This window comes from Thermobia domestica, chromosome 14 (assembly GCF_964235325.1).
Source record: "Thermobia domestica chromosome 14, izTheDome1.hap1.1, whole genome shotgun sequence".
In the NCBI taxonomy this organism is placed as follows: domain Eukaryota; kingdom Metazoa; phylum Arthropoda; class Insecta; order Zygentoma; family Lepismatidae; genus Thermobia; species Thermobia domestica.
The window spans coordinates 77576353-77594075 of NC_137467.1; the positions used below are offsets into that span (position 1 = coordinate 77576353).

General features: G+C 34.9%; 1 protein-coding gene across 3 annotated transcripts in view; it reads left to right on the top strand.

The window, feature by feature from the left end:
- Synd (protein kinase C and casein kinase substrate in neurons protein Synd) overlaps nt 1–17723 on the top strand; it is a 367852-nt gene that overhangs the window by 84465 nt on the left and 265664 nt on the right. The window contains exon 2 of one of the 3 annotated variants that reach the window (XM_081738619.1): nt 16537–16609. The exons of the other annotated variants lie outside the window; for them this stretch is intronic. The gene's annotated coding sequence lies outside the window, so the exon portion shown is untranslated. The remainder of the gene's footprint in view (nt 1–16536; nt 16610–17723) is intronic. 3 annotated transcript variants of the gene reach the window in all.

The window sequence follows — 17723 nt, forward strand, 5'->3', positions numbered from 1 at the left end:
CGATCTGTTTATTATTATTATTATTATTTTGTGAATTTTCTTTTTCTCGCACTTTTTTGTTCTTCCAGCAGCCAAAATCATGTGCTGTAAAGTCAAATCTTTCGTTTTATATTTTTATTCTTGATATCAATGCTACTCCACATTTAGAGGGTTTAGTAAATTTATTTCTTTTTTTTAAAAAATTTTTATCGTCCCGTCAGGCCTCAAAATTGTTTTGAATATAACTGTATTGTTATAAGAGGTAAATTATTTCAAAGTTAGTGTAGTCAGTACCATCCGAAATTCTTAAAAGTCAACAAACTGATTTGTGTAGGATAACGCTTTGCGGGACTGGCGGAGATTCGACCCTTTATCTCTTGCTGGTCATGTAGATAGTATGGGGTAGGAAGCTTAATTACTATTAATCACAGCGAAATTAAAATACCGCTAACTTTACAGTAATTCTGTAATATCTTCAAATAGATAAAAGATAATCAAAAAGTGGTACAAGACCCCCCTAGACAATATTATTTTACACGAGATACCGTTATCACAACTCACTTATCTACTTTCGATTTCCAGCCATTTAGAAACCCGGTATTTATTTTCGCGTTTCTAGATGGCTGCAAACGGAAAGCTACTAGGTGACTCGTGATAACGGTACCTCATGCAAAATAATATTGTCTAGGGCGCTCTTGTTCCACATTTCGATTACCTTTTATCTATTTGAAGATATCACGGCATTACTGTAAAATTAGCGGTATTTTAATTTCGCAGTGATAAGGCCTCTTAATTGTAAAACTCCACCTAGCAAGCGGGAGAGGGTGGGTCATGTCTCCGTCGTTCCTCAAGTCAGATGCTTTTGTATTCTGACACTAGCACATGCACACCCACGTGTTACTGTGGCCAATATTTTCCGTTCGCCTTTAGCGCCTTTCATATAAAATTCGTCTGAAATCAGTCTTGCACGAAATTCGAACACTTCGTATAGACATTTTAGTCGATCACATCCATCCCTTTTAGTTCTGGGTGAAGTATTAAAGAAGGCTGAAATGCATCTTTATTTATTTATTTATTTATTTATTTTAATGAAAAGTTCAAATACCAAATTTCAAGTCTAACCATAAGGGATTCCGAAATATTGACATCTTATAATAATAATAATAATAATAATAATAATAATAATAATAATAATTTCATTCCGAATTTCCTCCTTTCTACGTCGAATTTCCAAAAATCCTTTCGTAGTGGTATATAAACGGTTTGGGTTAGGCATCAGTCAGTCAGTCAAAACTTCTGTTATTCTGTACCTAGAAGAACATTTAATGCAAATACAAAAGCGCTGTCCAGTAACGCAAATACTTCTAGCAGTTGTTCTGTACATTCTTGATATAACTGGGAACGTAGGTAATAAAACATTAGTTTGATATGTGTAATACAATCTTCTGTGTGTACTACACTCACGCACTTACGTAACGTGTTCTGAGAACTATCTTCTGCTCATGTTAGCGAAGATGGTCGTGGTTCTTGCTAAGCGTGAGTTGAGCTTGTCAAGAAATGAAAATTCAATACGAGACTGACGACGTTATCGAAAGCTTTGATGTGGTCGCCTTTTATGTTCCACCTCAGCGTTGATTCATTCGCCTGAATGAAAAAGGACGACCAACCGTGATGTTCGTTCTGGAGTCTGCATTTCCCTCCGCGGGCCACGACGCTCTTTTCTTTTCGAACATGTTATGCAAAAAGATGAATATGGCCTTTTCTCCCTTTCCCTGCGATAAGTCGCTCCATCGATTGCATTTTCTCGGGCAAGTCAAAAGGCGAAGTTGATTTCGCGAATATAAGGAAAACATTTACATTGAGTATTTGAGTGTGTTTGTCCAATAGTTATTCGTTGTGAGAAAATTAAGAATAAGTCAATGTATTCGTGTCTTAAAAAAGAAAAAAAAAAAAGTTTTAAATTGATTATAAACGTTTCGTTGAATGAGTTCGGTGTTTATAGGCAGTTTATGTAATTATTTCTTTCATGTTGATGTATATATTTTTTCTGGGTCAAGATATGCAGAACAAAAGTTTAAAAATACCCTTAGTTTAGTGTCAAAATTGATACTGAAATGTTTTCTAATTTTACGTCCTACGATTATGCCCTGTAGGGTAAAAAGAACGAGTGATCAATAAGTTAATGATTATCGATATTAAAGACGGGATGTTAGGCAAAATGCTATTCTTTAATATTAAAGGTATGATCAAAAATAACGTTTTAAAGTTTATATGGGGGCTTATAGTTTCAATTTAAGTCAATTTTATTTTGCCTGTTTTCCTATTTCGCCCATTTCTGCCCAAATAATTGCTTTAGTGCCTAATGTTACCTATTCTATGCTTTTTCTTCAAAATAAGACTGGAAAAATATATAATTTAGTATTTCAAGAAAGGATTCTTCACCTTCCGAGAAATATAAATGTTGTTTGTAGTGATAAGATATCGTAAAACTTTGGACTGCTATCCGTACTGATAAAGTGCCATAAAACTTTGGATTGCTGTGTGTATTGATAAGTATATAAAATTTGGACTGCTATGTGCAGTGATAAAGTGTTGTAGAGAATGTATTTACCAAATATACATGCAATACATGTCAGACTTCGTTTTTATATATAAAGTAAAAGAAAATATTAAAAAACATAGTCTTTGAACATTATCTATCACTTGAATTTATTTTTAATTGTATTGAATATTTAACTTCATTGTTTCGAGCTACTTTTTAGTGCCTATTTTACTGCCTATTTTCCAAGTTTTTAATGCCTAAACATCCGGTCTCTAATGATTATGAAATATTTGGTGAAATGATAATGTGGGAGAAACAGGAAAACTCGGGAAAAACACGATGTTGATCACTGCAGGCTCACATGGCTGGGGATCGAATCAGGGACTCCTCGCAGCAGAAGTGAGCGACTATTGACTCTACCATTGAGCAACCTCTCCTTTCCTCAAAATTGATATTGAATATTGTGATGGGAACAGGTAATATCATTGCTCACCCATTAAAGCCTCAGTCAATCAACAATATTGATTATTTTAGAACTGAATATGACTATATATATATATATATATATATATATATATATATATATATATATATATATATATATATGTTCATCAGAAATAGTATTATTCCATGTAGTGCTGAAATTGTCCGCATAAAATGAAAGATAGAGGTTCAGTGGTAAATTGTTTACCTATAGTGCGAAGAATCTTCACTCAGTTCTAGAGAATGTGAACTTGTGACATCAATAAAATGTTTCTCGTGCAATCAGCCAGGTGAAAACTGGTGGATAGGCCAACGTTTCGAGAGCTGTCATCGTTCTCATCATCAGGGCAATTATGTAGAGATCAGCGGATATAAGTAATATATACTCTGGGCTGGCGAAAATGCTGGTTCCTGATTGGCTGATGCAATCTGAAAACTGGAGCTGTGATTGGCTGGCTATGTTCCGTGGTACTGATTGGTTGAGGGTTATCTGGATGTTTGTGTGTCTTTTTCTTTGCTGTGGTACTGATGACCGGGTTCCACAGGGGGCTGAGTTGAAATCCAGTGTCTCTATTAACGTTGTTCGGTTCATGAACTACGGCAAGAGATTCGGCTACTATCCTGGTCCAGTAATTGCTGCTCTTGGTAATGATGGATGTGTCCTTAAATAAAACTTTATGGCCTTCTGTTAAACTGTGTTCAGCTAAACCTGATTTTTCTGGATGGAATAATCTAATGTAATTTTCATGTTCTCTGCAACGTTGTTCAATGGTGCGTCCTGTTTGTCCCATATAAGCCTTTCCGCAAATCTTACTTGTGACATCAAGTTTGGCGGGGCCACGGTGGCTCAGTGGTAGAGTGTTCGCCTCTGGTGCATGGGGTTTTTGGTTTGATCTGTGCTCGCGCCAAGTGAACATTGTGATGGACAAACACAGTGTGCGTGGCTTTTTCGGGGTTCCCCGTTTCCTCCCACTCTTCATTCCACCATTTTCATTCATTTCTCATCATTACCGTCTTCTTTAGCCTAGACGGCATAACCGTGGGAATAAAACTTAAGATTTCAGTTAATTTCATTTTCAACATCATGTTTGTTTCTTTATTTTCTTCGTGGAACTCCAGTTTCATTCCATTAAGTCTGTAATCATTATTCACTTGCTTATTAATTTCATTCAGTTTCTGGGACATGAAACTCACAAGGGACCATTCCGATTTGTTGAATTCAATTGCTGAAAGTGATTGCTAGCACTGGATGCAGCACCAAAAGAAACAGAGAAAAAGAGGGTGTTTTGTGGCAGACCTTATATAGGGTGGGAGATAAATGAGGGCAAAATGCGAAGAAAGAAGATGTCTAGAAGTGTCATGTTAATTTTGAAACAAGTACAGGGATTGAAGTCAAATGTTGGATAAGAGGAATATATGTAGAACTCCGCTGAATAGACGTAATAGTATTTTTAACTGCGAATTGTATGTAACTGGTTGTGAGAAGAGTCATCAGTGTTGCAACCGGCACGTTTTGTTGGAGGGGCTCATTAATATATCAGAACGCTGAATGGGACAGGTGTCTTTGCGAAGATACCACGCCAATATTCATCCGTTACATATTGCGAACTACTTCTTGATGTTCCAGGATTCGATTCTATCTCTACTCCTCGTGTATACAACGTGCTCATGGACCATACTACGAGGTCTCTAGTTCGTCATTCACATCACCTTTATCGCAGTATTAACATTGCCATAGCGTGGAACTTGTCCTATTACAGAGATCTCAAACTGTATTGGTCACTGTTAATTTCAATAGACGGTGTGTGTCAAGAGCCATATATCACTTGACCCCTTTCCAGTCTTCTTGCGCCATATATTCTTCTTGTGCTAAGTCCAACATGGTGGCTTTTCAGATGCCCCCCATTTTTCACACTACGCCTATTCAGTGGAGCTCTACATGCATTTCTCATATCCAACATTTGACCTCAATCCCTCTAGTCGTTTTAAAATTAATATGGAATTTCTAGACATTTTCTACTTTCTACTTTCTTCGCACTTTGCCCTCATTTATCTCCCACCCTGTATACGATCTTCCACTAAATACCCTCTTATTTTATGTTTCTTTTGGTGCTGAATCAAGTGCTAGTAATCATTTACAGCAATTGAATTCACCAAATCGGAATGGTCCCTTGTTAGTAATGTTTTATTTCGAATATAAAATGAAAGCAGATGAATTGGTTTGTAAGTTTCAAGTAAAGTACATGGAGTACACAGTTTGTCAGATGATTTCAGTACCGCTCCTTTCCGTGAATGGCATATCAATAATTTATAATTTGAGAAACAGGAATGGATCAATATACTTGTTTTCTAAGTCAATAAAAATAAATTGTGATAATATATATGATCGTAGAAATCATATTTTTCTTTGCAGATAAGCAAACCACACATAATTTTGTTCCTTCTTTTAACTCACTGACTCTTTATCAATAAAGATAATTATAGTCGAATCAATAAAGTTATGATGTATTCGGGAAAATCCCGAACGTTTCCATATGCGTGACTTTGAGTGTTAGAATCGCAGAAGTTGTAACTCAATCTTAACGCATGTTTATGTAACGTTAAAAGTGTTCCTCTGTTTGATTGATTATGGTTAGCATTCTCTTTCAATATTGTGACTATATGAGTCGGAGTCTACGACTAAAGTGGGATCTTACCGCTGTTCGGGATTTTATCTGAGCCTATAACCCTCACCGGACATCGAACGTGAAAGTAAGAGCATAGAACAAATTTATCTGTTTCACTTATATGTGAATATGGCAGTCTTCGATTACCTCTAGTACTATTGTTGAATGGATTTTGGTGAAACTCTCACATAATTGTTCATACATATTCTGTGAATGCATTGTATAGCTATCAGGATACATTACTGCACTGTAGATCCCAGATTAACGTACATGTAGATTGGTGTAATATTCAACTTCTACCATTTACGACCTCTATGACTTCGTTTCACATCGCGTCAGAGTTCTGAGGGCGAAAGGTCATTCAACATTATATTAACCTGGTAAGTTATATTTTTTCAGGTATTTCCATTAAATTGAGAAGGATCTGTATGAGGTCTGAGGCATTGGGCTTTATACTGAAAATGTACAAGGTGGCCCAAAAGTAGGTATGCACCCCTGCATTGATCAAGTATAACATTGTAGTTTATAGGTTTATTTGCTTCAGCTGTTCCGAGCTTAAGATATAAGTAAAAAGACATTAAGAACAAATGATAAACTAAATCTACCTGATGGATAACAATAAGAAATGATATAAAAAACAATGAGTTGATCAGTACAAGATTGTATACCTGCTTTTGGGCCACCCTGTATTTCATAACAAATTCGAGGAAGTTCTAATGCATGTGAGGTTTAAAGAAACGAACTGTTAATTCCGCTTTTTCAGGATGCTTTCATGTTAAAGGATTACTTAAGATGTTCGTGAATGGTAGAATATAAAAAATACGTCCTTTCATTGCGAACAATCGCATCTTGAGCATACATTGGTCACAGTTCTTTTTATTGTTTATAATCGCCCACAGATGTAGAGAAGCTTGAGGTATTCATTGAAGGACATGAAGGTGATGTAATGCTTTGCTTGAGAATATCGCTGTTCATCAGACTTCCCATTGTTTGATATTAACGAGCTGTAATGGTGGGGAAGGTAGACAAGTCTTTCTATATTATATGATATTACAATTTAATAGCCGTTGAATATTTTGCTATTGTGAATATATTTAGACGTATACGTGATGGGTTTCTGTCTTGAAGAAAATCCGTTATGAAATAATAAAGAAATTTATGTTACTACTACTGCTGATATAATAGCATGATTATTGATTTAAAAATAGTAACATGCAATGTCAATTCAAGGTTCGACTAAATCACATTTAAAAATAAGATGAAATTAAGAATAGTAGAGAGGTGTAGTTGTAGCTTGAAATAGTGGTTCAGATTAGTGTTGTTAGATTCAAATAATTCATGGAATATTCGTTATTCAAATATTTGGATAACAAATAATTATTCATATAACGAATTTTCGAACAATTTTAACAGCACTATTTCAGATAGAATTAAAAGTTATAAGTAAGGCTTTCAATACCTACACATAGCATAATTTGAACGGCTAAAAATATAGTTTTATACTTTTATTAATTCGATTAAAAACGAAAACCCTCTCCGTTAACTTTAAATTGCCAATATTTTCGAAGTTTATTTATTTTTGGAATGAGACAAAGTTTCTTATCCTTGAAAGATTAAATAATAATAAAATATCTAATTAAATGTAAGTCTCCGCTAGTACTGCGCGAATCGTATAGTTTGCGCACAAACAAAACCAACTTTTTTTTCTTCAAGGTCAAGGACGAGTGATATTCGATGAAAAGGGAGGTCGATCTTGTGCCTCCTGGTGTCAGTGACAAGTGGTTAATCTTTCGTAACAGTGGCAAACATTTTACTGATTGACAATCTGCGTGTAGCCCTAATTTCCCTTCCACAGTTTTAGTACTAAGAAGTTGCTTTAGTTTGTAATTTTACTATATGTTAAATACTATTGATCAAAACTCTTATGTAGTATACAACTCGTGAAATCAGTATTCGATAACGGAACAATCCGCATAATAAATTAAAAGAAATATAAACATTTCCATTTCCGTATTATTTAAAATGCTAGTTAGTAAAAATAGGTAAGGGTCCAGGGGAACAATATGATAAGTCACATTTTGCAAATTTTACAGTACAACAAATTTAAAGTTTGAAGTTATATATTTTTCAAAATGTCATTACAATGTAATGCTTATTGTTGTTAACATTCATTTTAGTTATATTTTATGGTGATTGGATATTATAAAGTATGAAATATAATATAGTAGTAATACTTTTTTAACAATAAAAAAGTACTGTGCTCTGTTTACCGGACGTACCAGAGTTTTCCTCAAACAATCAGTACTGTCTTGATACTGATGATTATTTTATTTACAAGATTGCTGTAAGAAATATAATAAAAACACATCTTTGTAACACTTATACATATTATGAAGTCTTTTCAATGGTGGTTTCTTGATTTACTGTGCCTTTGAAAGGTTTGTGTACTACTCCACTGCCTTTAAAGAACAATAGTCTTACAGTGACTGCAGATCTGCATATTTTACTTGAGATATCTGCAAGAATCCTTTAAAAAAAATGATAGGCCTAGATGAGTTATGCTTTTAAAATTAGTTGAGGTGAAAACAAGATAGGTCAGAGACAGTATATAGAAGTAGTGCTGTCAATCGGGTCGATTCTGACCCAGATCGGGTCAGCTCTTTTCGGATCATGGATAGTCAGCTAGGGTCGTGTTACGGGTCAGTCGAGTCAGCTTATAAAGGCACCGAACAGAAGCCAAACAACAGGGCTATATAAGGAAAAGTATGATACAGGCCAGTTTGCAATCTCGTTGATAGCATAGGATGCACAGACATTCTTTTTTTTCCCTTTACGTTTCTTCTTTTTGAATAGCAAAATAAGAAGTGCTTGCTTACTATTAACAGCCATTTCTCAAACTGGAATAACTTGAGACGGTGGAAATGCTTCTACGAACTATATGAACCAGATAGTCGCCGAATGGACACTGAAATCTCGAACCATGAATGGCTGGCTATATGTGCGTTTCCGCGTGTTCCATGTATTTCTATCTGTCCTGGCAACACCATTCATAACATGGGCAATAAAAGGGGGGGACGGACAGAGAAGAACAAGAAGCCACGGTACCTGCTGTCGGTTGCCTGTCTTTTCACAAGCAGTGACGCAACTAAGTCACGTCACTCAGTGACTGAATAAGAAGGGGCAGTAACTAACGTAACCTACCTTAACGTAAACTAGCCTACAAATGTTTAACTTAGCTTATAAACAGTGCTCTCAATCGTGTCGATTCCGACTCGAGCCTGGCAAGCTATTTTCGGGTCACTGGTTGGGTCAGCTCGAGTGATGAGTAGATTCAGCTAGGGTTGTTACGGGTCGGTCGTCGGCTCGGGTCGGGTCACGGGTCAGGTTAGGTCAAACATTTTTGTTTTGGGTCGGTTCAGGTTGACCCAAAAGCCGATCAGAACCTTACCCGAAACAAAAATGTTCGAACCAACCTGACACGTGACCCGATCCGAGCTGACTCGACTGACCCGTAACACGACCCTAGCTGACTATCCATGACCCGAAAAGAGCTGACCCGATTTGGGTCAGAATCGACCCGATTGACAGCACTACTTCTATATACTGTCTCTGACCTATCTTGTTTTCACCTCAACTAATTTTAAAAGCATAACTCATCTAGGCCTATCATTTTTTTTAAAGGATTCTTGCAGATATCTCAAGTAAAATATGCAGATCTACAGTCACTGTAAGACTATTGTTCTTTAAAGGCAGTGGAGTAGTACACAAACCTTCCAAAGGCACAGTAAATCAAGAAACCACCATTGAAAAGACTTCATAATATGTATAAGTGTTACAAAGATGTGTTTTTATTATATTTCTTACAGCAATCTTGTAAATAAAATAATCATCAGTATCAAGACAGTACTGATTGTTTGGGGAAAACTCTGGTACGTCCGGTAAACAGAGCACAGTACTTTTTTTGGTTCTTCAATGGTTTATACGACTATACTCTGAAGTAAAGATAAAATTTCCGCTTCAGCTTCCGTGACTAACTTTTTGACGTAAATCGGCGTTTCTTAAACTATTGTTCTCGAGGTCTGCTCCTGTGATCATCTTAGATTGAGCATTATCGAAAAGATAAAATAACATTCAGTGTAAACTGAGTATCACAAACTAAAGTTGAGTATATCACAGAGGTATATATAATACAATTTTGAAATATGATACACATTTTAATTGCCACTTGTATGTGAGGTGGAAGACAGTACTCAGTCTTTAAGATTCTTCATATGTTGTTGTCCATGTAGATTTGAGATTTCAGAAGGAACTTGGAACAAAAATCCCACTAGCTGCATTGCTTTGTAAGCAATCTTCAACTCATTCAACATTCTCGTATCACCCCTTTACCATCAGATTCGCGTATTAAGATTGAAATTCAATACTGTTTTTACTAGAACTCACGAGGGCCCACATTTAATCAGTATTTTACTGGTGGTGCTTCGAAACAATGTCTCCAGGGCCGGATTTAGGGGGTGCACCCCCCTTCGTTGTAAATATACACTACTTTGAGTTTTGCAAAATCAATAGTTTCAGTCAGTTTTCTGAAGGTTGAAAGACCGAGAGCAGACAGCATTTCCAGGGCAATTCCTCATTCACACTACAGATGCCTAAAGGCATTTTAAAAACTCAAATTTAATTCAAATGTACTGGCAGTTATTTGGTGCACCCCCTCAGAAAATCGTGGATCCTGCCTTGGATGTCTCATAACAAAAACTGCAGAAGTCCTTATGGATACAATTGAGGAGTTTGTGCAATAAGGGCATATAGCGAGTTTACGCCCTTTTTGCATCAAACGCATTTGTGGTTTTTGCCATGCTTGTTTAGCCTCCTGGTAACATTTCAATTCAATATCGGAATAAAGTGCTGCATATTACAGTGGAGTCTCATTAATTCGAACTTGGATAATTCGAAATATTGGATAATTCGAACAGAAGTCCATTCCCCTTGAAAACTGTATTGAAAACAATAATAAAAAATCGTGGATAAATCGAACATTTGAACCTATGTTTTGGATAATTCGAAATAAATACAGTTGAAAATTTTTAATGTTGGACAGATGTAAACAGAGAAATACAGTGTTAACGTGTTTTCAGTCATAGGGAAGAGTAATACAAAGATAAATAGAAAATCTATGTAATGATAAAGATGAAGATGAGTTGCGGAAGAATTAAAGATAGAGAACGTGTGCCAATCTCATCTTGTTTCAGAATTGGTTGAAAATCTAAGATTAATTATGGATAAAGTCAACCAAATGTTATTAATATCGTATTCCACGCAATACATGAAATTCAAGATTTATTGACCTTACAAAAACAATCAAATTTAAGCAAATGAGGTTTACGACTTCTTAAAAGTGAGAACAGAATATTCAAATTGTTACTGGTGTTTAATTGTGTGGGTTATTCAATGTATGTTGTAGTGTTGTACGTAAATATATTTTCCATTGCACACGTAGTTTGAATTATGTGGAGTCGATGTCGTTTGTTAGTTTGCGGTATTCGATCACGCAAATAATAAGCTGCTTTAAAGATAAAGTCTACACCATATGAATATGTTTTTGATGCACAGTACTTTGTTTTTGTTGTTGTTATATATGTGAAAATGAATGTTGTTGGATAATTCGAAGTTTTTTCGTGTCCCCTTGGACTTCGAATTAAAAAGAGTCCACTGTACATTGTTTTATGTAAGAAAAAACACTACTTAAATTTTCAACATAGTTTTTCTCCAACTGCATGTTTTAGACTTACGCCCTTATTGCACCAAACTCCTCAATTGTTTTCAGTATGATATAGTTTACTAAGAATATGTCCCATAACAAAAACTGCTGAAGTCCTTATGGATACATTCGTTTCCAATATGATATAGTCTACTAGCTGAAATGCACGTTCTTTACTTGGAAAGAATAGGTAATGGAAAATATTTAAATATCCTTTCACCCTCTTAGAATGTGCATTTGAATCGAAATGAAATAAAAGCCAGCTCTACCCAAGTGCGAACTATGTTCAAAAATTCATTTCAAACCCGTCGACCCATGTTTCCGCAATGATATAACAGGCAACGTGGATTTTATTAATGTTTATATAAGTAATTTACCTCATTTATTAAACTCAGGACTTCTCTATTTACCTGAACTAATAGTCACAACTTAGCCGAATCGTGTTGTGACTTAATAAAATGATTATACTGGGAACCAAAAAACACTGTACAACCTGTTACTAGGTACAATAGGTTTTAAAAATTATTTTCTGACTTGTGCCAGGTAAATATTGAAAAGATGTCTTATATATATTGTTTACTTATTGTCTCAATAGGATACATGAGGGAGATTGCAAACACATAAACAAAAGAAACTTGTAAATTCAAGTCTTCTTTGATAAGAATAGTGGTGTTATCATTTGGACATACTGGCAGTCATGATATATGTTTGTCCTTTCATCTATCTGACACAATCGAGGATTATATTCCAAGAGTTTATTATTTATACTATGCCTAATTCACAGGATAAATTGTGTGCGATTTGGGACATATTAAATCTTCGTTTCATGTAGAGTTTGAAAAAATAAACATATTCAGAATTGTATCAATAGTAAAAGTTCGTGTAAATAGTTCTTTTGTTTTGGGATATGTCATAAAAGAGTTCGTGGGTTAAAAAGAGGAAATTAGCAGTGTATAGTTAATTGGCTACAAAAAGACAAAATTGTCGATAGTAACAAATCTAGTTTAAGTGAAATTTTACTGAAAGTCTCCTTATAAGTGTATCGTTCTTAATAGGCAGAATTTAACAAATGCATTGCCAATTCATTTTGGGAAGATGTATTTGAGCTCCTTGAATACACAACTGATTTTCAATAATCCTTTTAGTTTACATTGGATAAGTATTCCAATACATAGTCTGTACCTATTCTTAGGGGACTGAACTTGAATGAACTTCCATTTGAATGGATTGGGAACATGAGTATTTGAACACGTTTATCTTGCCGAGAGCCGTTACGACTTGCGATTCCTTGAACGTTAACTGTCCACTTACATTCTTGACACTCTTCTCAAGCAGGATAATAACTGGAAACAAGTTTCACTTGTAACTGATTCTTTTACCATTCAGTGCAGTAAATATGGCTGGTATTTCGAGTGTAGAATTTACCTCGGGGTTATAGGTAAAACAAATACAATGGGTATTTCGTTCATTTTTATTTGTTAGTCTGCATTGTTTGTAGAAAGACGATAGGTATTAAGGAAAATAAGAACATAGGGATATGGTAACTCAACTTGGGTGTACATATGATCATTTTTGTTTTTGTGTTTACATTCTTACTTAGCATTAATGTTGTGTAGCCGTTATATTAGACTATAAGGATCGGTTTAGAATCTTGAAAAAATAAATAGGTCGTTGTAATTAAAGAAAAAATTGACTACGCATGTAAAACCAATATATAACAGTAGAATGCCCATAGGTGGGATGCCTAAATATGTAAACTTCTAAGGGTTTAAAAATTTGGGGTACAGTTGCTCAGTAGTACATGATTGATCTCTGATGCCAGGGGTCCCTAGTTAAATCCGTATAATGTCATCTGCCTAATGTCTGGGATGCATAAATATGTAAATTTCTACTAAGGGCTTAAAAATTTGGGATACAGTTGCTCAGTAGTACAGGATTGATCTCTGATGCCAGGGGTCCCTAGTTAAATCCGTATAATGTCATCTGCCTAATGTCTGGGATGCATAAATATGTAAATTTCTACTAAGGGCTTAAAAATTTGGGATACAGTTGCTCAGTAGTACAGGATTGATCTCTGATGCCAGGGGTCCCTAGTTAAATCCGTATAATGTCATCTGTGATTTTTTTCTCAAAAGCTTATTCGGATATCCTTCATTTTACCAATTTTGCAATTAATCGGTTGCATATAATAATAATAATAATAATAATAATAATAATAATAATAATAATAATAATAATAGTCTCCTGTAGCCTAAGGATCTCATTCATGGGGCGTTATATATTCAAAGAAGAAACTGGAATTTTCTGTTTGCACTGCACTGAGAATGAATGTGGCATTGGGTAATTGAAAGGTGTTTTTGATCTAAAATGTATTTTCTAAAATATTTTCAGTTGCAATAAGTTAGTCGGTAATTACTCAAAAACTTGAATGAATACCTGATGAAATTTCATGGTAGTCCCACTATTAGTACAGGTTGTATCTATGGATCTCTTGTTTTGCTTTTCATGTAATTTCCTTAACTGAAGATTGATGAAGTATGAAGAGACTTCACTATGGTTCTGAACTATGGATGTTTTTTTTCTACACAATTTTAAACTAATTTGATAATTTGTAACAATATTTTCTTGCACCTTGTCTCTCAGATACTACTAATGTATGTCTACACGGGTATATTAATACACGTGTAGAAATATTTTAATAGTATAATAAGTTGAAAATATATTAAATAAATGTCAAACAGTTGTCGTCGAATGTCGTTTTTAGTTTGTCATTTGTCTCATAATGTATTTTTCCAATTGTCTTGCTTAAGCTGTGGGACTCAACTGTGGTGGTAAAGCTCAAAGTAATAAATATTTTACATAAAAATAAATAAACATATAGTTCCTTCTAGTATTTCACTGTTGTTTGAGCCATAGTTATTGTTGTGAACTTGAATAGACGATCGTGACGGAGGCAAATAACCTCGGTGCTAACGTCCCTATTAAACTATAAGCAATCAATTAATAAATTGAATATACGAACGTTTGCTGATTATTCATGTACAACGTTTACTGTACCATGAGTACCTTGTCCAAAATAATGAAAATTTTATTCGCTGGAGAAAGACACAACTTAAGTCTAAGGTTATGGTGTCTCAGTAATACAGTGCCCACCTCTTGAACGTGGATTTACTTCGTTTGTGTGTGTGTATTATACTCTTGTGCAGTATCGAGATTACGAAGGATAAGGACCAAACCATGACCGAGCTTTGAATCTGATGCAGTTGGCAGGTGTACAGACTATCACACATATATCATTTTCAAGAGCTGGATTACAGGCACACCATTGGTCGTGGTGAGCGTGGATTTATAGTTATGTATGTGATTTATATACAGTGTGTTTCAAAACATCGACAACGTTTGTGAGGTGATTCCTGACACCAAGGTAAGGTAAAAGGTATATAGCAACCTTGGTGCACAAATGTTTCCTTTCGGAGTTACAGGCTGCCGAAAACATGAAAAAATAAACTAAAAGGTCCTTAGCTCAAAAACTATGGGGCCTACTTTAGTCGGGTCAGGACTTCACTTAGAAACTAGTATGTGCCCTGTCCAAATATCCAAGTTTCAGAATCCTGTGGTACTTCCGCAACATATTTTATAGAGGTAGTTGGCGAGTACTTCAAATTATATACCCGTAGCCAAACTCCCACTATAAAAATTGTTGCGTGAGTACCACAGGATTCTGAAATATGTATTTTTAGATAGCGAGCGTATTAGTTCCTAAGTGAAGTCTTGACCCGACTACGATAGGTCCCATAGTTTTGGAGCTATGGACCTTTAAAGCTTTTTTTTTTTTTTTTTTTTTTTTAATGTTTTCGGCAGCCTGTAACTTCGAAAGGAAGTATTTGTGTACCAAGGTTGGTCTATACTTTCGTTTTATCTTGGTGTCAGGAATCACCTCGCAAACGTTGTCGGTGTTGTTTTGAAACTCCCTGTATATATGCATGTAGATACTTTTACACCAGAAAAAAATCGCTAGTACTTAATTACAATCAAGGTAGCACATGTAGCAATTATTACAATTTTCCTTAAAGCTCGTAAGCATTTATCCTTGAAACTTTGCAGTCACGCATAATTGTATATAAATTCCCAGCAATCTTTAAACTATTCGAAATAGCGATTTGTCACAAACTTACTTTTGCTTGTTAGTAAGTAATTGTTTCATCCATGCTCAATTTCACATGCATTTACTTCACAATTCCAAGAATCCCTTACGTCCTTTGAGGAAATCTCTTGCACAAACATGGAATGGTCCTGAAATGTAACGTGTTTAGTTTGAACTATAGTGCGTCCAGTAAGAGAACGTCTCTGACAGCTCGCAGTGACATTGTCACTACTTGCGGGTAAAGGGTTTTTTTCGGTGCAACTGTAGTGGCAATTTAATTAATGGTATAAGATAGAGTGATCGTGGTTGGTAACACTGGTATCAAAGTAGGGGCTGCAATGTCCCACCGCATGTAGTAAGAAACGTCAGAGACCATCTCTTGTTGGCCGTGCTATAGTTACAAATGTTGCCGCATTAACTTTACGGCTGGTAGTTTTAGTTTCGAGCTATTCAGTTCCGAAGTTCATTTTTTCCATATTTTGGGACGACTAACTCTTACAGGAAGCAATATTCAATTTGTTTGCTAAGACCACCTATATATGAGAGCTGTTGCATCTTCAGTTTATCATAGTCACATAACACACACACGTACATATTACTGTTAATATTGGGGCCGCGGTGGCTCAGTGGTAGAGCGTTCACCTCTGGTACGTGGGGTCCTGGGTTCGATCCCAGCTTCTGCCAAGTGAACTATGTGATGGACACTCGGGGTTCTCCCGTTTCCTCCCACTTTCTTTATTCCACCATTTCATTCATTTCTCAACTTAAAATTTCATATAATTTTTACTGGTAATATTTTGGGATTTGACTTTCTATAATAGTGAACATTTAATGCGTATATATATATATATATATATATATATATATATATATATATATATATATATATATATATATATATATACAAACGGTGAAAAGTGTTCAAAAATATGTTTAATTTTTCTTTTTTCATTTTTCTTTTTAGGTATGAGCCACCAACCAGTTCTAAAGTTGAATCCTCTGTAATTTTGTGTTACACTAATTCACCAAAATTAGAGGTATGTCATTAATTTCACTATTAGAAAATTTGTATGATGTGTAAGACAGAAGTGTTTAAGATTTTACGTACTTAATATAAAATTTATTCACTGATAATAATAATAAATAAATAAAGGTACGAATTCCTCGCTTAACTTTCCTTTTCAATTACAGTAGATTAAGATTTCTCCAGAGTTAAGATAATTATGTGTTTTTATCTTTTCTAATTAAATGGAATTGTTTTGTCATAGAGCCATATATGAAATATGAAACAAACTATTATAGGTAGCCATTTATTTAACAAAATCATTTTAGCAAAATTCCCCCTCCAAGAAACTACACTTTCTTGATTTTTTTTCTGTGAGGAATTGTGAAATATTGTGTTTTTAATAAACATTTGCTTATAAAGGTTTAACATTGTTGTACCCGTTTCAGAAAAGTATCTTTATTATTGTCATTATTATTTGGTAGCAGAAATGTAATTAGTGGAATAAGAATGTGGGAGAAAAGGGAGAACCTTGAGAAAACCCACTGACACGATGTTGTGTACCAGAAGCCAGAGACCCACCGCACCAAATGTGATTTAATTCATGCATCTGAGTAGTTGTTTCACGATGATCCACATGAAAAATCCTGTTCGTGCCAGGTATCGAAACTTCCACGGTAACCATTCGGTTGCGGAGAAAACGAGCATGATGTAAGTCCCATGAAATTGAATATCCTTTTGATTGGGGTTTGTCTTGAAAAGTTTAGAACCATTCAATTTAAGTGCTGTTGAAATACATTATAGTAATCCTCTCTATACGAAATAAACTTTAATAAAAATTCTGACGATTAAGAAATGAAATATATAGACGTAAATCAGAATGCATAATCACATGCCTTTTGAAGCAACCTTTGCGGAAGAACCTTGAAAAATTAACAAATGAACATTTATTCAAATGAACATATGTTCATCATAAATCTACACCCATATTTATTGACTTTGTATCTCAAGGAAAGTAAGCATGCACACATCTTAGCTTGCAGTATTTACATTTCTTATGAAGTTGTTTTATTACGTAAGCTAATGGTTGCCCTAAAAGAGTAGGCTAGTACAAAGTAGTAACTCATTTACAACGCCAGGTTTATATG